Here is a 23,408-nt window from a genome sequence, read left to right as displayed (position 1 = left end):
AGTTCACGATAATAAAGTACGATAATATTAATAATAACCTAGGCCTTCACTAGACCTGTGTTTATATTGACATAAAGTAGGCCTACACGATGTCGATAAGTGAACACAGTCCAATAACAAGTGGGGATTGATGATTTGATAACATTTTGTAAAAATTGTTCATCCTTCACAATGAACCATGCAAACTCAATTGGCCCACTTTTGATAATAATCGATTGAAACCATCGAGGAAGGAAAAGGACATCATAACGGAAATGTGGGGTGATGCACACTTTAGTTAGTCCAGGCAGGTTTTATTCTAAAAAATATTTAAAAATAAGTACTGTACTGTACAGTGTGCATTGCACAGTTCAGTATGTTGCCGCAGGTAAAGTGAAACCAGCATACCACCGAATTTAATGACCTAGAAATTATCTCTCACCACACCTTCGTACTAATAATCTATTAATGGTCAAACAAGGTAACGATTTGCAAATAATATAAAGAATGACTGGGGAAATAGGTACGAGGCCAACAAGGGGGAGAGTAGTGAGTGAACTTGGGTAGGCCTATTGAAGGGGAATGTAATCGGTGGTGAGTTTGAGCTTGCTGAAAAAACATTGAGAAAATAGTACTGTATTTGCTATTAATATTATACATAGATATTTTATTACGTGTTGCATTATTATTAAACAATTCGTTATTATTGACGTTATATTGAAAAAAATGAAACGAAACTATGTATGGAGTCAGCAATCGCCCAGTCCATTGGTCTACTATCCCCACCCCAACTTCCACGGGTCCGATATCACCCAGTTCACTGGTCCCCAGCAATGTAATCGAATTCCACAAGGTCAATAATGAACAATAAATAAGCCTAAGTTCAAAGCTATTATCAATAATCCTATTATCGAGAAACAACCTGAGTGCATTCTTCGCTGTTTCATAACGGATTTATAAATGATTCCAAGCAGATATTATCATGTCTTTATACATTTTTTATGGAAAAAAACAATCGGTGTACCGGTATCGATTTCAACGCGTGGCATGCATTGTATTTAATAATATGTGGTTTTCAATATCTGTACTTTTATATGCCGCGTCCTTGGCAAAAACCAGAAACATTACAACATAACATCCGCAAGATGATGTTTAGCCTAATTCAATGTTTATTGCAATAACGCATGGTTGTACGGTTGGTCTAAAATGAAGAAAGTACACACCGTATGTGTGTGTTAAACAGTTTGTCCATATCGTGTAATCTCAATCACTCGAGAAAAATGGCCCATTTGCTGCCCTGCAAAACATTGTAAAATTAAAAAAGCCTTATTTTCAAAATCTCGAAGAGAACTATAATGGGGGACACACATGTAGTGTACTGAGATCTAATATTTAATAATAGTTTTATACATGTATGTACTTATGAGCAATTATTGACACGGCGCATTATAAATGCTTTTATTATTATTTAATATTATTGACCTACTTATTTCTAATTCTAAATATCACGCACCTTATCGTCAGGACTGCTGATGGTCTCACTACATGGGTCATCTCAAGACCACGTTATCATGCCCATAAGTGTCAATCTACCACTTCCTTTTTAAAAGTTGAATGACCTGATGTTCTCGGTAGCTTCAGGGTCTAATTCGGTTTTTTTAATAGCTTAATTATACGTTCTTTTTACGAGCCTATTTTTGACGGAAGTTCCATTTATTTTATAAAACGCCATTATTATAACAACAAGTTTCTTGGTATATTTTACATTTTAAAGTGGGGGGGGGGGGGGGGGTGTCGAGGGTGAGTGGTGGTTGTCTTGGCTGAAGGGTTGTCTTGGCTAAAGGGTTGTCTTGGTTGAGTGATTGGGGTGGGGGTGGGATAAATTATAAGGGACTTAAAAAGGGTATAACATTATTAGTGCAATAGTATGATTCTACAAGTCTTATACTGTACATAATTGTTTTTGATACATAAAATATAACTTTCTTTTGTTTTCTCTTTTTCACTTTAATCCACTCTGGAAAGCATTTCCTATATTATACAATAATAAGAGAAAATGCAGAGAATATAGCATAGCCTTGAAAATGGGAACACTAGAATAAAAGCAACAAAGGTGACATGGTCAAATGTACAATGAGCTTTGTGTAATTGGTATGTACCAAATATAGTTCACAAAATACAATATCATAAAGATATGAAGGCTAAAAGGTCACTGGGCGCTTTCTGGACAGGTGGGTTGAATGATGAAGGTCAGCAATAAAGTACAGTATACCAAAACCCGGTTTCAGCACGGCTCAAAACGCGGTCAACAGCGATGAGGTAACACACATCACCGAAAACTGGTGTATGGAATTATTTTCTTTAGAATTTGCAAAATATAGAATTTTTATATTTAAAAAAGTAAAATCAAGCATATATATGCTGTATTAGCTGCTAATTATTATTTATAGTTAATATTTTTTTCTGCATGAAGAAACAAATATTGAATAGGCCTATATATTTTATTGAATCTTAACTATCGAAAAATATATTGAAAAAAAAAAACATATTATATAACTTTGGAGGGATATATATGAATATTTCTTTATGAAATAAATAATGTTATTGTATGTACAGTTAAGTACAGTAATGTAAAACATGCAACATGATTTATTAAATTACATGGGCCACACACTGGTTAATTTAGTTTCCCTGTTCCTTGACGTCCGATGTCTGTATGGCCAATTTGCTTAACTGATATCGGAGAACAAAGATGACTTAAAGTTCTTCCGGGTAAATAAACCGAATCAACACACTAACACATTTATAATAGGAAACTTACAATCGTATTCACTCCTCTCCCTCTTCTTAAACAAATCAATATTTGAAACAACTTATCTTCAAATATACAGAACTTGTGGTAAGCAAGGTGTCTCCTAGCAACTCTTGACCTCTCACACTTGGCACACGCATATATTTGAGGAGGGATGGTATTATCAATAGGTCAACAAAGAAAATGACCCAGTGTGATCATAGAAATTTTTCCAAGTTTTTTTACAGTGTGTTTACCAATTTATTCATCACAAAATATGACACCAAAATAAACACAAACCACCAAGACATCATAAAATGCCATTGTATGTCCACGAACTTGGGATGTCAAGGAATTTCTGTGGTCTCTGTGAACAAAAGATAGCATCTATTGGCTATGCAGCATGATACCATTTGGCTTGAGGGAGCTGGATTTCACACAGTTATTCTATCCTAACTGTGGCTATACCTGCATTTCTTGAATGCTTCACCTTTCTTGCTTCCTTTTCTTATGACACCCTTGTGTGGGTCTTGTGGTGTTTATCTGCTGTAGAAAAGAGTACAATCCATCAATTAGTGAAATCAATAGATCAATCAATCAATCAATGCAACCAAAATCAATACATCAATCATTCTTATTACAATTACAGTACAAGTTTCTTAAAGAAAATTTATTTATTTAAAAAATTTTACAAGTTGTGAGGTTTAGTAATTTTGGTAGTATTGACAACAAATTGAAAATGCTTTTGCAATGTTATATATATAGCAGAAGGTAATGCCTGTGTGTAAATGGGAGTACAATGGCAAAGCTGTTGGAGAGCAACACAACACATGAAAACATGTTATGTAATTATAGTGTGTAATTAAATAGATATCAATGTACCCATAAATAAATAGCAAATGTACCCATGTTGAAGAATTATACTGGTAGGGGTAAATGCTTATACCTTTATGCACACAATTGACAAAGGAAATAATTAGTTAATTCCTGTACATGCATTAGGTGTGAACTAAGGAAGACCCCCAGTTGAGAGGACACACATCCAAGTAATTTCACAGTATTATGAGTCCATAAAACAATAAATAGATTAACACATGATAAAGTTAGAATAAGTTGGGATAGGTCACATTAATGTTGTAACTGTCTAAACTAATTCATTATTTATTATAGTTCAATATATATATTATTATACATTATAAATCCAAAGGAAAATTACTGAAAAAATGACAATGCTGTGCAGTGGCTGGATCTCAATGGAGATACAAAAAAAAAAGCAAAAAACTAAATCAAAACGATAAAGTAAAACAACCAGAAAAGTTAGTAGAGCTTTCGGGCAACACTTGCCCTTCATCAGTGCAAGTGAGCATACTTGAACAAATTATTATACATATATAAATCCAAAGGCAAATTACTGAAAAAAAAATGATCTCAATGGAGATACAAAATATATATAATTATATAAAATTAAAGCTAAATATTTTGAGTAAACTTAAACTTAATATTAAACTATTGTTTGGTGATCTGGATTAAGGTAATTGTAGTTTCTGTAGTTTAAAATCATAGTTGACAAGTTTATTATTATGTACATATTTCAGATCCTTTTCACTTTCACTTTGTTTAAGTTTGTTTAGGTATAATCATGACACCAATGGGGTGACATACCGTGTATTAGTAAATTATATTTTTTTCCCACAAACTTTTTGACCAGGTTCACAGACAAAAAAATGTGGTATAAAAACATGTTATGTAAATGTTTAAATGTAAAAAGAACAATATAAAATTAGGAAGACAGGCATATTTGAACATTAATGTCAACATAACATACCAACTAGTAGACACACATATTTAAGTGAACTGTAAACCTAGTTGGAAATATTGGACGAAAAAAAAAGAGGGGTGTCGAGGTGAAGAGATTGAGTTTGTTCCAATCACATCTACCATACACCATGTTTACTTTTAAAAATGGTATTTGGGATTCAAAAAGAGTATTCTATTGTCATATTTAACCATGGAGGTATAAAATAATGATTTAACTTTGTAACATGGGTATCAATTTATGCAAATTATACACCCATTATATTATTTGTAAAGAATAAATAATAATTAAATAAATCATCAAAAAATGAATTCCAATGAATCACGTGGCGACTTAAAAGTTCACTGAAAGTGCACAAACTAAATGTTATAAAGAGAATCATAAAAGCAATGATAAGGAACAAAATATATATTATATATACAACCAATACCATTATAATACAGCCATAAAAAACAAATTCTATCCAACCTATGACCTCACAACAGGTATTTAATCAGTGCTTAATCAAATTTAGATCTCTACTATGATGGCAGACATTAACAAAAAATTGTATTATTAAAAACTTTTAATTGGTGCTTTTAACATATATTTCATTCATAGAAAGTGTAACTAAGGGCAAAATAATACAAAAATAACAGTGGTATGAGAAAGGTGCATTGGTAAAACAATTGTAAGTTTTCAAAGAAGGATTACTTGGGCATACCTGAGACAGATTAAGAGTGTAGAGGACCGGTAAATGACCTACTGTCGAAAAAGACGATAGCTATCGGCCTAAACTTACCATGAATGGGGATTTAAACTCAGCCATTGTGATAATACCTCACACCATGTCAGAAATTTATCAACTGGTAGCTAGAATAATTCAAACATTATAACATATAATGGTAATGTATCACATAATATTAAAATATTGTAGGCCTACAACATTTTTTTCCCATAATCATTAAAACATTATTGTATTAACAGAGTTTCCAATCGTGTTGCCCAAAGTGGTGCCACTTGGGACCTTTACTTACACTATATAGATAAATTGACAATGAGTAAACTGAACTTTTTTTTTTAAAGTAACAAAACCTAGGTAGTTACAATATGAAATAAAATTATTTTTAAATTGCGACATACAGGAATTAATTAGTACCACACATAATACAAGATACTAATGAAGTATAGAATTATTTTCATTAATTTCTAAAGACAACAGTTGAACATGGACAATTAAAGAGATACTAATTAAATTCTACATGTTTATGTAATGAAACTTATCTAGGATATACTTAAGTATACTTCATTATCTGTAAAGTGATTATGCAGTAAGTCAAAAGTAACATCATTTACATATAAAAGTATTGATTGCTGAGTCTATGTTGAGGACACATAGACTTACTTCTCAGACCCATGTTAAGCCATTGTATTTTAAGCAGATCATGATAGCGATTTGAAGTAAACTACATAATAGTCCTTCTAAAGATAATAATTCTAGTGTTGTTAATTACCTATCTTAAAGAAAGTATCTTGTTTTGGAGTGGTAACAGTGTTTGCCAACTTAAGATGTGACTTAAGAGAATATCCAGATTATCTATTATACCTTAATTCTAAAAGAAGATTTAGTTTTCTTAACCAGTTAATATAGCAAGGGATGTATACAAGACTGACTTTACTCATTAAGAATTAATGCATGTACATATTCCAGAATTCCCAGGACCCTTACAATGTACAGTACATAGGCCTGTATGTATTTTAGTTAGGACTATATAATAGACTGCATAAACAATCCTTTTTATTTCTTCTTTTATACTTAAAAAATTAAGCCTTAAATATCACTTTTTATATCAAAGGTTTCAGCCTCACTGTGTTTTGTTGTAATTATATTTCTTATAAGCAAAAGAATGACTATTTAAGAACTATTTATAATTTGTCATTGCAGCTAGGCTATAGCACAAATCATAGTTACCAAGAGCAATCAAAGAGTTGCAACCTATGCCAGGAGTAAAAATAGAAAAAGAATAACAAATTGTGACAAAGATCTGCAAAATAATAAAAAAATAGTAAAATAATAAAAAGTGGTCCCCAGAATTGTGATCTTGGTCAGGATTGCCTCCAAAACTAAATGGATTTGTCTGCGGACCACATATCTATCTGGGGTTTAAATTTGGTAAAGATTCGTCTTATATTTTTGACAAACGGCCTAAGTAAAATAATGAAAAGTGGTCCCAGAATTGTGATCTTGGTCAGGATTGCCTCCAAAAATGAATGGAGTTGTCTGTGACCACATATCTACCTGGGGTTTAAATTTGGTAAAGATTCGTCTTTTAGTTTTGATGAACGGCCTAAGTAAAATAATGAAAAGCGGTTCCAGAATTGTGATCTTGGTCAGGATTGCATCTAAAAATGAATGGAGTTGTCTGTGACCACATATCTATCTGGGGTTTAAATTTGGTAAAAATTCGTCTTTTAGTTTTGACGATGGCCTAAGTAAAATAATAAAAAGTGGTCCCAGAATTGTGGTTATTTAATATTCATCTTTCCTGCCACCAGGAAATTTATTGTTTCAGTAAATTTGTTGTTTCAATAAATTTGTTGTTTCAGTAAATTATTCACACAATTCATTTTTTTCTTGGCAGAGGAAACTGGCCCTACCATCTCAATCAAGGTGTTTTTATTATTATTTTACTATAAACTCGCTATGACTATATTTGGGAAATTAATACCTCATTTATAGCATACAATTTGGAGTAAACAAACTTATCCAGGGTATACTTAAGTGTTCTTTATTCAAAAGTAACATCAGCAATTAAGCACAGAAAAAGTATTGATTCTATATTGAGGACACATAGAGTTAGTACTTCTCAGACCCATTTAAGTTTACTTTAATCACCAACATGATTTAAAACAAGCAAGCAACAAGCTTAAAATACAAATACAAAAATAACCCTTCTTAATACAAAGATAATGATGTTGTTACAGTGTTGTTAATTAGCTATCTTTTTAAAAAAGAAGCTTGTTTTGGAGTGGTAACAGTGTTTGCGAATATCCAGATTATCTATTATTACCTGTGTATCTAATCTAAAAGAAGATTTGGTTCTGTAATTCTACTATAGATCTCCAGTATAGCAAGGAATGTATAAAAAGACTGACTTTGCTCATTAAGTATTAATGCATGTAAGTATTCCAGTCAGAATTCCCAGGCTCTTTAAAGATTAGATAAAGCATGTAAACTATTGTATTTTGAGGAGTCTTAGAGAACTGATACATACACACAATGAATACAATAGGTGCAATTTATAGGGCTACAAAACCAAACATGGCCAATTCACCAATGAGAGAACCTCATTTATAATCATGTTTATCACACTCACTAGTTAGTTTGGCAAAAACAACCATTAAGAAAAAACATTATTTTCTGATAGTGATAATTAATACTTTTCCCAGGCAGCTCACACCTCTCAAAAGTTTAGTAACTGAAAATAACTTGCAATGAATGTCAAAATGAGTAATCAAACCATGAAATTAACAACATTGTGCAGCTATTTTTCGGAGCTTTAGTGGCCAAATTGTCAGAAGCTCTAGCACTTCCACTGCTACAGACTTAGCAGGGGTGGATAATAGTCATTATTTTATTTTAAAAAGTTAAATATTAGGAGGGGAGGAGGGGGGCTAAACAGGCTTTAGATATATAAATAATAACTATTTTAATTTTTCTGCAATCTGATGAATCGTTTTATCATTTATAAAATATTTAGCCCCCACCCACACCCCACCCCCACCCCCCCCCCCCCCCTAATCTATAATGCTGGATCCACCCCTGCTAAGTCTGTACCTAGAAATCCCCTTTTGTGCCATTTTGCCAATAAGAGACTAATAGCAGAAATCCGCGCCTGCTTAGATGCAATGCTGTTTAGGTAAAAAGCAAAATATCAACTGTTCTTATGCATATTATGAATCCATGGGAATTAACCACGCCTAGTGATTTTAGCTGTTATCTATTTATCTATCACCCATTCACATATAATTTTAACCAATGCTAAAAGAATTTTTGAACAGAAATTTAACTGTGTGAAAATTTCTCAAACTAGAAACTATCAAATTGGACAGAAAGTCAGGTAATACAGTAATGTGGAAAGGTTCAGGTCTGTTTCACTTGATATACTTTTTGACATTCCACAGTCTGAAAGAGCTTCGTGAAATATGCAACAATTTTGAATAAAATACTGTCCATAATATAAGTTTTATTGAATCATTTCCTATCATCAGACAAAGCACAATGCAGCATTGCCAATGAAAACACTAGAGTATAAATAAAAGCCCATAGAGTAATTGGGAAGGGGTTGTACTAGTATTTTAGTGAACTTTTATCTGAAATATTAAAGACAGGGGGAATACAAAGCTTTTCCAACCAAAGACAATTTAGCCACATGAAAAAACTACATTTTTCTCAGCATAGTGAGCTATAAATATCTCTAAACATTCCATAAAAAGTGTCATTCTGAAAGACTTATCTACAGTCTCAAAATGTAAACATAATATCCTTTGAAAGTTTCAGTTTTGACTCCTTTGAAAGAGAAGGTAAATTCCCTTATTGTTGAAATAGACACAAAGCTAATTAAAACGTAGACCTACTTCTTTAAAAAATCAATTGAAAATGTAAGAATGTTATGACAACATGTTAATGACATCTGATATAAGATAGATACAAGATAACTGTATTGATAAATTATAATTGCTACATGAAAACTTTAATAATTTTATTAAATTTCTCTCTCTTTCAAATTGTGCAGAGTTTTGACAGATAATCACTGCTGTCACAAATATGTGGTGTTATTAAAAAATAATGTGGTTGGGAGTGGCCGCATTTAATTCCTGGTAAGCAAGTTTCCTGGGTTGGTTTCACACTAACCTTTTTGGCCATCATTTGCTTTAAATGTTTCCTTTTTGGATTTTTATGTACTATATTTATAGTAAATATATTCTTTCTCATATTGATTAAACTAATTACAAAATTAACATACACTATAGGCCTACCTAAAACATTAATTACCTAGTTATTACAGTAGTTGCCTACCTGCAATGATGTATATTTATAAATAGAACAAATATAAGAAAACCATGAAAACAGGAGGATAATATTGGAAACAATATGTGAACTAAAATTTACCAAGATTACTGATGAAATATCTGTTTTTAGTTTTGAGCAAAATAATACGAAATACAATAAGAAAAATAGAAAAAATTAACGAGAAAAAAAAAGGAGGAAAACAATATGATTAAAGTAATAACATATATGAAGATGTGTAGCTAAATAACAAATATTACCGATTAATAGTAATGTATTTAATTATGATGGTATTATGGTTCACGCCACAAAAGAAAATAAAAAAACACACTATTCACATGAGAATATTCAGTAAATATTGGTAGAATAACAATAATATTTCCGAAGTTTCACACAACACTTTTTATTTGCATTTTGATCTGAATCCATTCATATTTGGTAAATACTACTATATTTATATAAATGTTTCTGAAATTGATCAAACCCACTATTTCACATGGGAAATTGTAGAAGAAAAACAAGAATCATTTTACAAGTTGATTAATTAATAATAGAAACATATGAGAAAATAAGGCATATATATATAAATATAAATTGAAGATAATATTTAGAAAGATAATTTTATTTTTTAAAGGTTATATATAGTATTGGTATGTGTTCTACAAAAGGTGCCAAAGTACTATTGTAAATTTCTAATTTTATTTTTTGGTGCTTTTATGTTTAAAAATAGTTGAATGATTGAAGACAGAACAGGAAGAACATATTGATGTTGGTTTTGGTTATTGAAGGTTCAAATAGAATGATAATAAAAAGTATTAATTATTCTCTATGTATTTAATTCAGTGAATGAAACTGCATGACACATCCTTAATTTAATAAATGCTGTTCATTATCATTATTAGTCAATAAAAATAATTTTAAAATGCGGCAACAACTCCAATATTACTACATATAAATTTGAAGGCAAAAATTATTCAACCTCATGATAAAAGTCTGAGAAAGTATTTTTATTGACCTCGACACACATAATTTTCTCTGGGAATGGGTACTCTTTTAAGGTTACCAATTCTTACTCTTTATAAGCAAACATTTTAAATTGAAATCAAACAAAATGTAGCAAATTGGTGTAAAATTTGTTCAATGAATCGTAACAAAAAATGTCGTTTAAAAGTAACGGTTATAAAAGAATTTAAAGAAACAGGTAATAAGTCTTTTTATTCTATTTTAAAATAAAAGGTTGATTGTGCATCCATCTGTAAAATATGTGCAATCAAGCCTAACATTGTGTTGGACCTTTAAACCAAGACGTTACTGCATACAGGTGGCTTGACAGGTGCAATATAAACATGCAATCAGGATGCAGATGGCCTTATTAGTATGCATGTCAATATCAGTATGCAGGTGGGTCACTATCATTATGATCACATACAAAAAACTTACCAGTCTTAGTTTCTATCGGGTGTATTTCACACATTTCACTTTTAGTTTATTGGTAGTAGAAATCCATGTAGAACAAAATCATGACTTGAGCACTTTTGTGGATATGTGCGCTGTATAAATCTTATTATTATTATTATTATCACTAATTGGTATTATTAGGAAATACTGAAATAATTGTATGTTACTACAAGCAAATGACAATGCAAACATTTCAAGTTGGTTAAGGTTTAGACCTGTTGAACACACCTAACTTTCTCATACACAGTATAGTTAAAAATTACCCAGGTGAAATAAATTGTTAATATTAAATTTTACCTGGGTGGAAAAAAAAGATTGTAACACAATGCCAAGAACGATTATCCGGAAAATGGGGAGTTTAGAACGCATTGTTACTAGCTCCTTGAAATGTGAAACAATTTCTCATCAACTCCTTGAGACTATGGCTCACTTACTAATAAAATAAAACAATTGTAAAACCCACAGAATTGGGGTTTTGTTTGTTTTTATGCCTAGGGGTGTGTTCACAAGGTACCGCAATAGAAAATTAAAAAGCAAATCAAAAGTGAATTAAATGGGGTATTATAAATTTGCAATACATTTGATAATCACCATGGTTCATTATCATTTATATTTACCTTCTTGTGAAATGAAAGACCACTGAAATCAAGATTTTAATCACCCGTGGCTGTCGATTTAAATATTGCATTTCAATTTTAAGCTGTAATAATGAAGTTTAACAATGAATTATGAAATTGTCATACAAAAGAAAAATCACGGTACATAAAGCAATTTGTAAATCAACTTGGCAATGTCTTAAAGAAGCAATGTAAATCTAATTTGAAGTTCTCAGTTTTCAGTAAACTGTTACAGTTAATGAAATAATTAGTAAATATACACCTGGGCCATCATTAAGACACTGTTCAAGTTTGTTTGTATTTCCAGTTCGTATGAATTCAATATGAACGGTGAAACTTGTTGATCATAACATGCTAAAAGTTGTCAACAAAATAAATCCAAATTTTTAACATCTGCAAAGAAGCTAGGGCAGATGTTTATGTTTTTATTTTTATTCATGGAAAACTTGGTAATTTAATAATTAATTGATTTTATTATTGATATTCATTAAACAAATATAATATGAGGTAATGTAATTTAAAACAAAATAAGTATAAAAACTGATGATGACTAAAGAACTATGTGAAGCTGTACACAAAAGTCAGGCAACTTCTTTAAACATTTGATTTTTATGACCAATATGGGAATTGGCAGAAGGGAAATAAGGAGGCCATAATAAGCATACATAAATGGCTTATATTAGCAATTTGGGAGTGCTACTATATAAATTTATATCTTGAATATGAATACATAATTCAGGGTTAATATTTAAACATAAAACGTAACAAAAAAGAGGAAAAACAATAATTAATTATGGAACGCACGTTTTAAAATTACTGCCAGGGGGAAGTGAACCTGTGATAATCAATATCTCACAAGTTCTTCCCTTATGAGTTACAAATAAATATTGTTCTTAGACAAGATGTTCAATATTAAAACATCTGGTTTCTGTTAGAACAACACAATTTTCTTCAACAAGTTTTTGGCAAAATGTTCATTAAATGTTAACAAAAGTTGTAGTCAATCAATTTAGTGTTCATTTACATGAGTAAACCCATAACCAGGAATGTAGGGGAGGGGCGCTCTTCATGAGTTAGTCTAGTCAGGCCTATTTATGATCACTTCTACTGCTGGTCTCCCTTTGAAAATTGAAATTTGAAAATGGGGTTTATTCAAACCCCTGAACTTCTCCTGGTTACAGGTGACAACTAACAAAGTTAAGTAATAAGTTTTCCTATGGAGAGTAAACTTTGGATAAATGTTAAAGTAATTAAAAAACAGAATGTTTGAAAAGTGAAATTTCATCCAAAGTGTCTAATTCTGAAAACAGTAAATCTATTCCCTTTATTGCTCATTAAGAGTTACTACCATAACACACATGCAATCATTACTTAACACATCTTCACAATCTACTTTCCCTTTAAACCCAAAATTGTTCACAGCCGGAAGAAGATAATTAACGATGATACAGATGATAAGTGATGTTAGAACGGAAGTATTGCATAATAGTGTATTCTGAGATGAGCATTAAGAATGAGGAGGTGTTATTTATTTCCAGTTTGGTTGTAATGATGATGACTAGAGAGTATCCTGTACAAGCAAAGTGTTAAAACTTTGTGGGTAAACTAAACACTATTTGACAGATAGTTAAAAAAGTTTAAAATACTGTATCAACAACATTTATCTTAAAGTTGGTGATAGTTTGGTAATATCTAGCAACAAAAAATGTAAACAACATTCTGAGTGAGCTTCAGCAAGGGATACTGCAGGTCCTACATTTAGGTTTCTAAGGAAAATTAAAGGGACAACACCATAGATCTCTTTGACATTAACACTAGCTTAATTTGAAACAAAACTGATATTTGTAGATCAAAGGTCATTGATTCTATGAATTAAATTAAAAATGTCCGGGATGAGATTAAAGAGCAGCAACTGGGAACACTTCCTATTGGAAAACAAAAGAGGATTCATATCAGCTGCTTAAAATGTTGTTACTGCCACTCAATATCATCCTCCTTCCAGCTGCCTACAACGCATGTCTCTTTAAAACATTTCCTTCACCAAAAATTAGTCAGAGAAGAAACGGAAATGCTCATTATGCTTCGATGGATTAAAAAAGAGAAAATTCTGTTTGGCTTTGATGAACTTTAAAAATGGCCAGAGGGGATACACTCTATTGATGGTAGAATACAGTAGGTTTTCATTCATGAATCTGAATTATCCCACAAGGGTTGGTTTCCATGGACAAATTATAATTGATTAAAATTAAATAAGTTCAATTTTAATGAGAAAATGGGTTGATACTACTGTAATCAAAGAGATATTGTTTTGTTTGAAAGGTAAAAAACCACACCAGTAGCCATCTGTGGTTTGAATTAAGGGGTTAACTTTTTGGGGAGTAAGGGGGTAGAATAATGAGGTGCAAGATCTTCTGCTGGTACAATGTTGAACATTGACTATTTGACTAATCTATATTATAATACCTACAATTACAGGGAATGTATATTGGAAGAGTATGTGGTGCATTCCTAGACTGGTGGTACATATGTGTTGTGATAGAGTGCAGGAGAATGTAAGCTGGGCATTCCATACAATATCCAGCAGAGACAACTCAGTGATGCGATGTACATTTGCAATATCTACCCTCCTTTAAAGTATCCTATTTATACCCACAAACTTTTAAGAGGGCAGTGTTGTGCACACACCAGGTTATAAAAGAGGGGCCACATAGGGACATACTATCAAAATTCAGTACTGTATATATATATATAGTAAAATGTTGGTGGTGATGATATGATTATAGGCAAAATTATTCGAGAAAATTGAGTTTAATCATTTGTAATCCAGTTAGATAACGTGTGTAATTAATTGTTTCATAAATTGTTCTTATCTAATTGCGCTTCCTTTCCAATTTTTGTTGAACCTAATTTACACCTTGAAGAAAGCTCACAACAAAGAAGATACAGCATTAACCTATCAATATCAATCAACTTATATATTTTTACTGATTGGCTTTTTGTAATCCGGGTAATCTTTTTTTTCCTGTGCCAGGGTCTCGATATTTTTTGTCTGACAAATGGGTAAAAGTCTGGGATAACACTCAATTTCGTCAGTCGCCAATGTTCTGTGGTAGCCAGGAAGTACAAACAAACGATATAAAAATAGCATTTTGACGGGACACCTTTAACAAAAGATCCTCTATTTCTCTTGGGATTTATTTAGGTTTAGGATAATTTGAGAAGTTAGTACTATATATCAAACATTCATAAAAGTTTCCATAATCTCAGTCTACAAAATACTATTGCTATCATCAAATTAACAGCTCACACCAGCCCCGTCTACTTATAAACCACTAATTATTAATTTAATCAAACTTATATTATTATTAAACAGTTCAGTTTTAAATCTAATTGATCTGATGAGCAGTGGGAATATACCAAAGGAAACTAAAATTGCTCCCTTCCCCCTACACACTAACATAATGCATTTCCTATCTAATACAACAAAATCAGTTGCTGTAAACAATATGTAATTACGCATTATAAATAATTATGATAACTTAAGTGATTGACCTACTTATAGACAATTAATAGAATATGAATAAATATGCTGACAACAAAAATCAAATTAACTTGTCACTACAAATCATCATGGCAATTATTACATAACCTTGAAAAATTATTTTAATATATAAGACATAATTTAATTTAAAGTTTTGCAACCAAATGACAAAACAAGAACTTATGTAACTTGTTGCCCCACTTCTGTTCTCAATTCAATTCAATTCAATTTATTTTCATAAGATACATCATTGTGAAATAATATTACAGTGTGTTTTTTTTTTTTATAATTAGAATGCACTTATGCTGGAGAAACATAAATAAGCCCGGAGGGCTTTTAGGCTAGTTCCACCAGAAAAAAAAATAATTCAAAAAGTATATATAATAAATGTTTCAAAGAAGTCAATAAATAAATAAATGAAAATAAAATATGAATAAACCACTTCTTCTGTTGAAGATCTTCTTCCGGTTTGACAATGTAAGGGGTAAATATATACAGTGTTTATATATGTAATTTTAAGAAGCATAACAATATTAGCCTTGCAGTTGAACAAAGGAAATACAGTACTAATTTTTAAAAAGTTGATGAATAATTAATCAGCTAACATTAATTAGCATAATTCTGTTTCATTCAGAAATTAAAAAAAAATTATAAAAAAAAAATTGGAATATCGGAATGGAATACAGTAGTAGGGGAGACGTGATAGCGGCTCCTCCCATAATTATCACCAACAACAACTACTTAACTTAAACAAACAAAAGTAATTTTTAAGAGTGAAAGGGGTTATTAATTTGCATAAGAAAGTGTTAAGCTCCACCTTATTTAAATAAATCTGGGATACAGCTGTAAGATATGTGTGTTGGAAATTCTTCCTGATTGGCAGTACAAAAAATACAACAAACAATATAAGTAAGCCAGCAGTCAACTTCTATTATTTAACTATTTAAAGTACGTTTCAAATTACTTTATTGTTCAGTACTTCACAGATTTATTTTATACCTTTTTTTTAATGAATGACTACGAAAAACAAATAAGGTGTAAAAAATGTATTCAATTCATTTAATAGCATTTTATTGCATACATAAAACCATAAGAAAACTTTTTTTGCAAACAATAGGTAACAATGGACATTTACAAATTGAAAGGAAAAGGTTCAGTTACACCTCACACCTTGCAACTCCATTCAGAATTGGGGAATTATTCACCTGAACATGTGCATAAAGTTTTATCAAAATGGTTAAAAACAATTTTTTCTAAAATGCAATAGTTACCATTATAAATTTAAAGAAAAATATGTGCTTTTGTTGAATATTAAAACTTTTTGACTACTAATGATGATGCCCTACCCTTGGTACAATTGAACTTTGGTTTTGGTGTCTTCACGTGGGATGGAAATTAGTATAGTGCAGAATTTAAGGCTCTGTCTACACTATCAAACAAAAAAGTGTGATGTGCCCAAATATGGTAGTGATATGCTTAAATATGGTAGTGATATGACATCATCGTTTCCATATATGGGCATATCACATTTTTTTGTCACATAAAGTTTGATAGTGTAGACAGAGCTTAAGGGAAGTTTTCTGTAGGATTATTTTTTGGGCATGCTGCAAACTAAAAATTCAGGCCTGGTAACTGACTAACTTAGATATCATGATCTATCATCAAAAGGAACTTTAAATAAAATGCTGGTTGGTTTATTGTATTTTATGAATCCATTTATCACATTCTAGTTAATCATGTTTCTCAATAATGTTCCAATAGATTATGTTAAGGCAATTAAAGCTGAGCATGTTATTTGATGTAGGTCTACAGAAGCTGTTACATAAACTTGCTTCCCCATCCTGAGGTTTGTTTGCATAAATTGAAATACAACAAATAGGGAAGCATTCCAAGAGTAAAATTGTAGTAGCTACACACCTGCCTTCTCTCCCTCCTGTCTCAATAGTCTCAGATTCCAATACTCTTTGAATTGAAAAGACTTTACTATGCTCTTGGCAAAATCAACAGAGCATAGGAACTCGCATAAATTCTCCTGTGAAGTTCATTATCTATTCATCTATACTGCAGGTGTGTGATTACTGAAAGAATGGAAGTCCAGTTTTTTAAGTCTTAAGTACACATCAACTTAAGGCACGCGACCCCTATTGTCAAAAGATGAAATCAAAAGATAAATATTTTTGTAGACAATAGATTGCCACACGTCCTAAGCTAGAATATCATACAGCTGGTAGGCAGCCTCTGAATTAATCAAAGGTACAAAAAGAACCCCTTCATCTTACGATGTTCGTAATCTATGATATTTCTCTGGTAATATGCGTAATTTGATATGCTAGTCTTCTGGCTATTTGTAATGTCAAGAACTTAGATACAATGAACGGATGCATCAGATAAATTTTCATATGGAATTAATAAAAAAAAAAGGCCAATTCAAAGAAAAGAAATGAACACAATTAAGTTCATCAGTGAAGGTGAGCAAAGAATAAAGTTTACCAAAAGTCTGAATAAATAATTGTATTGCAAATAACTGATTAAAATTCAGATAAACTGACTATTTTTTCTATAGTGTCCATTAGGATTACTGCTCAAGAGTCCTACAGTTTTTGCTAGTTTAAATAGCTGGGATTATTTATAGGCTTCTGCTACTGGAAACCATAGACGGATTACCCATACTACATATTTGTGATGAGGTAAGCATATATTTTAGGTATAACACAATTGCTCACGAAAGTTACAAAAGTAAATTCCTGATACAAACAAGAGATCTGGAAGGAACATATCCAGGGGGATTGGGATGTCCCCCTACATTGTTAAAGTTGAACCCATACAATATCTAAAATGCAATAGCTTAATGTAATCATATCAGAAACCATATTTTAGTTTTTTTATTTGGCATTATGGGGATTGATGCCATTGCTCAAATGGATTAATTTTAAAATAAGAATTTGATGCACAACAACAATACAATTACCAGTCGAATGTGCAATGTTATGTATGTTTCCTGAGGCTTCAGGCAAACTCATCCAAGTTGGCTGGGTTCCCTTAATCCGCAGCCACACGCAAGCTCTCTTATGCGCCACAAAACTTCCTAACAAAACCTTTGAATAGTTCAATAACCATTTATTAGCAACAATTATCTTTGGATGTTGACTTAAGTACAGCCTGCTGTATAAGCATAATCACAGGTGTAAAATAGTGTAACTACTCAAAACAAACCCTCAAAAGGTTTAATTGATAAACCCCATTACTGGCGCACTACTAATGAAGAACCAATTGTACCGTTCGTGGGCTGCCTGCCAAGGCACTTGCCTCACAAAAGACAAAAATCACTAATGATACTCGCATCAGTGAATATAACTTACGCATATAACATGAGGAGGAAATCACCATGCCACAATAATATTTTAAATCAACAAAAAAGAAATAATTTTTATCAATTAATTGTGCAGAAATTAATTGTTAAATCATGGATAAAACTTTTTTTTGCAATCATCTTTTATTTACGCACAGTAACTGACTACAGTTCAAAATATTAACTGAAGCATGGTGAAGTAAACTTGACCATCTATTTAACTTGTTTCAACGAACGTTCTTTCACAATACACACAAATCTTGCAATTAGTAGTGTTTATTTATCAAATGATTTTCATTCAATTTTTTTACATGAAAAATATATTTTCCCATGGCTCGTGTTAGTAGTGGTGTAAAAAAGCCTTGGCAATAGACTGAAATTGAAGTTACTCATTTGTAAAGTAAATCACTCATTGCCAAAAAAAAAATTATTTCACATGAAAAAATATGATGATTCTTGTAACATCTGCTGATTATATTCCAAAAGAAAATAATATTAAATGCTTCTTTTGATCATCTGATCAATAAAATTTATTAATCATTTTATGGTAATTGAAAAGTCTTGTTCATTAATATTTGTAATCTGGTCATTACAACATTTATATATACCTTCAGTATATAATGATAAAAAAGACAAACATGTAGGAATGGCACAATACCTCTATGAATTATGAATGAAAATTGCTTCGAACTTTGAAGGTGGGCTTAAACATCTTAGTAGGACACTTAAAAAGTAATTTTAATTGAAAATTAATGTGATGTTTAGTCCTTTGGGTAAGTCATTATACCTGGGTCATTTAATTTGACCGTAATTAACCTAATTAGTTTCATTTGTGAAGGCTGACCACAAGAATGTAAACAAACTCCAAGTAATTAGAAATAGGATAACAAACAATGTCCTGTTTCTAATGGCAAGGAAAATAGTTTATAGAAGTATTTTAAAACAGATCATTTCATTACCAACTAGGTTTGTGACACAATTAAAGAAATTCTCATTGATGGATTTTACATGGCAGCCCTAACAATGTTCTACTCTCCTTCTTTTTGCTGTAATTTTTGTAATTTAGGGGGAGGGGTGGGGTTTAAATACGGTACTGAAAGACAATAATAATCTAGTGGCTTAGGCATTAATCAAGAAGTTAAAAACTTGATAAAAGCATATTAATAAATTGTAGTTAATAGCTTTTTCTATTAAAAAGAAGAAAACGGTATCTAAAATTTATTTCTGAGTTTTCAAAATTAATTCAATAAATAAGGGTAGAAGAGGTTGATGCAGAATATTAGGAGGGAGAGGGAGGTGTTAAGAATCTTCCTCCATTAATTATTTTCTTGAAGCCCTTTTTCATATTTCTTAATATTCTTAAAGGGAGAAAAAAAAGGAGGGGGTGGGGCTGAATGCAAGTGGACTTCCCCCAACATAATTTATTGATAATAGGTAGATACATGATGTAATCAAGGACCACAACAGCTGGTGAGGTCGAACATGCAATTAAATTAATTTTAGAAATTTAACAAAAAGGTGACTGACTTGCAAGTTCATTCTTAGTTAAGAAATCGCATGTGTCCTTACTATACTAACAATAGTAACATGTGTTTATTTCAATTTAACTTATTAATCTATATTGTCATATTTGTTTTCAAAAGTGTTATGCTATATAGTTATAAAGGGGTACAAAGCCAATATAGTTATCCTTGAGTGTTCATCTAAATCCCAAATGGATATCCTCATAGATCAATCATACACCAAAATGTTCCGCTTCAGTGGTTTTCAAGTTTAATGCAAGATAGCTAGCCCCGCCTTCTCCACGTGTCGGATCTATACACAAATCCTCTTTTCTTATGTTAAGGCCAAATCTAATTTAGTCTTTGTTGCTATGTTGTATGTGCACAGACAACCGCCAATTTATCCAGGGTATAACATCCTGTTAAACAGGGCCATCCCTTTATTTGTATCCAGATTATTCTATTTATGCATTCTTTCATTTTTTGATAGCACTGATATGTGATTTTGATCACAGCTGGGGTATCACAATCAGACTGTGACTCTTGACAAAAGAATATGATTTCTATACATGAAAAGAATGTTCATAATTAGAGTATTAGGCTGAAGTAGGAGGGTTCCCATTGGAATGAAGACATACTACATTATGTTTGGCCTATATACAACATTCCAACGTCTCAACGTCGGAAATTGAGAAAACTATTGTATAAATAAAGTCCAGATATATAAAAAAAAAGAAGCAATAATTGAGGCAGTGTGGAGATGAGAAGGGAGATATACAGAACACATTTTTATAGGCCTACATTAGAGAAATAGGAAGTAAATGTTGAATTTACAAGGGGATTATTTTAGTCATGTGGGAATAAAAATCGAAAGTTACTAATCAAGAGTTGATTTCTAGGAATGTCGAATCAACATCTTACAGATTTGGTGATATTTTGGAATGTTCAATGTTAGTAATTGTTGATGAGCTAAAGAATGTGCTTAAAATCATAAGTTGATAGCTGTGATCACAGAGACAATATTATTATTAAGAATCTAGATGTTTGGGAAACAGTAGTGGAACCAACATTTAGGATGACAGAACTACCTTCAGCTCATGTCAAAACAACAAATTAACATGTATGCTAAGTTAAATGTGTTTAGCCTTCAGGTACCTTGGCATTTGACAAGCAAAATAACCAAAATTTAAAATAGGCCTAATATATTAAAATTCAAAACCACTTTTCCATTTTAAAATAAAGGCCAAAGACTTACAAGTCATTAGTTATTAAAGCAATGTAGTTAAACCAACTAAACAGTTCCATTCATGTCAAAGTTCAAATAATTAGATGATCTATTCCTTCCCATCTGAATCAAAAGCTAACAAAATACAAAATCCTAACATTCCAAAGATGAGCTCAACATATGCACTATTTAAGTTTAATGGCCAAATAATGTTCTGGCATGCGATGATCTCAACTTATATAATCCTGCGATAAATCGGGGATAAAGAACCAATCAAAGAGGCATTCACTTTACTAAAGGTCAATCTTTGATGACCTGCACGTTCCCTCACACGACATGTTCTCGTCGCAAATTCGTGCGGATTCCATGCTATCAGAAAATATGACCATCTTTTGAACTCGTTAAGCAATTTTTATTAATCGCTGAAGTTTACATGGCATTTAACCTTTCCCCCGACCATTCAACTTCAGATACATTACATCATTTTTATTCCATTTTGGAACACATCGCAAAACATTTTATTGATATAGAAAATCATGTTTACTTTTTTACATTTATTAACAACCCACATTCTAAGATCTTTAAAGAATTAAGAAAGACCATGAAATGTAAAAGGTCAATTATTATTCAAACAAAGAAATATTAAATGCAAATAAATTGAGCCAATAGGGTATATTTAGAATTGTATTTTAGCTGCTCTATCTTTACATAAATGGGAGGATTACGAAACTTATTTGAACATTTTGTGATTTTGTCTAACTAAACTACCGTTATAGATTATTTTCTTATCCAGAGCAAACTGTGAGTTGCTTGTAAAAGAAGCCATGAATTGCAAAATGCAATCTTGTTGAACATGAGGTTGCATTAAAGATGTTGATCAATATTAATAAGTCTCCTGATGTATGAAGATGCTTCTCCGTGCTTTCTGAATTATAATATCAAAAACGGACATTGAGGCAATAGGTAAAAAGGCAGTGTGCAAAAACGTGGGTTGAAAATGCATTTGCTTTTTCCAGATCAGAACTAAGACTAAAAGAGCAACTGCAAAACCACAAATAACATGTTTTTTAAGCTTTTCTACTGTGCAGTAGTGAAAACGTGGTATCATACACTGGATGTACCTGATTTCACATAATTCCTCCCACTTATGATCAACCCCATAACAGTCTGCCCCATGATCAATCAAGCATTATGTATTTTAAGTCAAATTCCATAGGATACGGATATCTATCTATCCTTGTGATTAAGTAAAATTACTATCATCACACTAAAAGCATCTGTTGCCGAGCCCTTAATTGTTAGATGAACAAAGACATAAAAACATCAAATTGTGCTTGTTTTTTTATTTCAATTCCTTTTCCACGAAAAAGGAAAACCACAACTCATACTGTAATTCTTATAGTAATGATAAATAAGATGTATGGTTTCAATTAAATCCATCTCTTTCATTGTGAAGATGTATAGAAAAGAAGATATTTATATATAGTACAATTGTGGTTATATATTTAAGACATTTACAGTACTTTTAATTCCTAATGGCTGATATCTTAAGCAGTAACATAATCTTACGAATTTGTAATCGAAAAAATGTATGGTAAATTTAATGGATTCAAAAAATTTCTCATAGCACTTTCTTCTGGGTAGATCAAAGAATTACCAATAGGTTGTGGAATACTGGTACGAAGTACCTGACTTCATCACCCTGGCAATAGCATAGGGAAGCAAGTATATTAATTAACAAACTAATGAACTGTTCTAAATCAGCTGATTGCAAAGCAGAACATTAAGGCTGTTCTGATCCTTATTTCATCAAAATAATTAGACACCATTCCTAATCACTCAGTTTGGCACAAACAGTAGATCTGAAATGTTTAGATCATACTGGACCACTGGATCACTGATCATTAACCACCAGGGCCAAATGTTGATATCCTAACCAAAAAAACTACCATTTTCCTGTGGGAAGCAGGACAATTTGCATAATTTAAATTGTTCAGCCAGTAATTAACAAGTATTCATTTAACTAACAGTTTAAAGTATGCTGTGAACTTGTCTCCTGAGGCTGCTATCAAAGGAGAAA

At 31.5% G+C, this 23,408-nt stretch overlaps 1 protein-coding gene across 5 annotated transcripts in view; it reads right to left on the bottom strand.

The window, feature by feature from the left end:
• Positions 1–2,398: 2,398 nt before the first annotated feature.
• Positions 2,399–23,408, bottom strand: part of LOC144843462 (two pore channel protein 2-like) — a 69,448-nt gene continuing 48,438 nt past the window's right edge. For 3 of the 5 annotated variants that reach the window (XR_013612260.1, XR_013612259.1, XM_078700258.1), the window contains one exon: positions 2,399–3,316. The gene's annotated coding sequence lies outside the window, so the exon portion shown is untranslated. The remainder of the gene's footprint in view (positions 3,317–23,408) is intronic. The other 2 variants (XM_078700250.1, XM_078700280.1) reach the window with 1 other exon arrangement.

The sequence above is a fragment of the Antedon bifida genome, chromosome 1 (assembly GCF_963402885.1).
Source record: "Antedon bifida chromosome 1, ecAntBifi1.1, whole genome shotgun sequence".
Classification (NCBI taxonomy): Eukaryota; Metazoa; Echinodermata; class Crinoidea; order Comatulida; family Antedonidae; genus Antedon; species Antedon bifida.
This window is presented reverse-complemented; position numbering and strand designations above follow the sequence as displayed.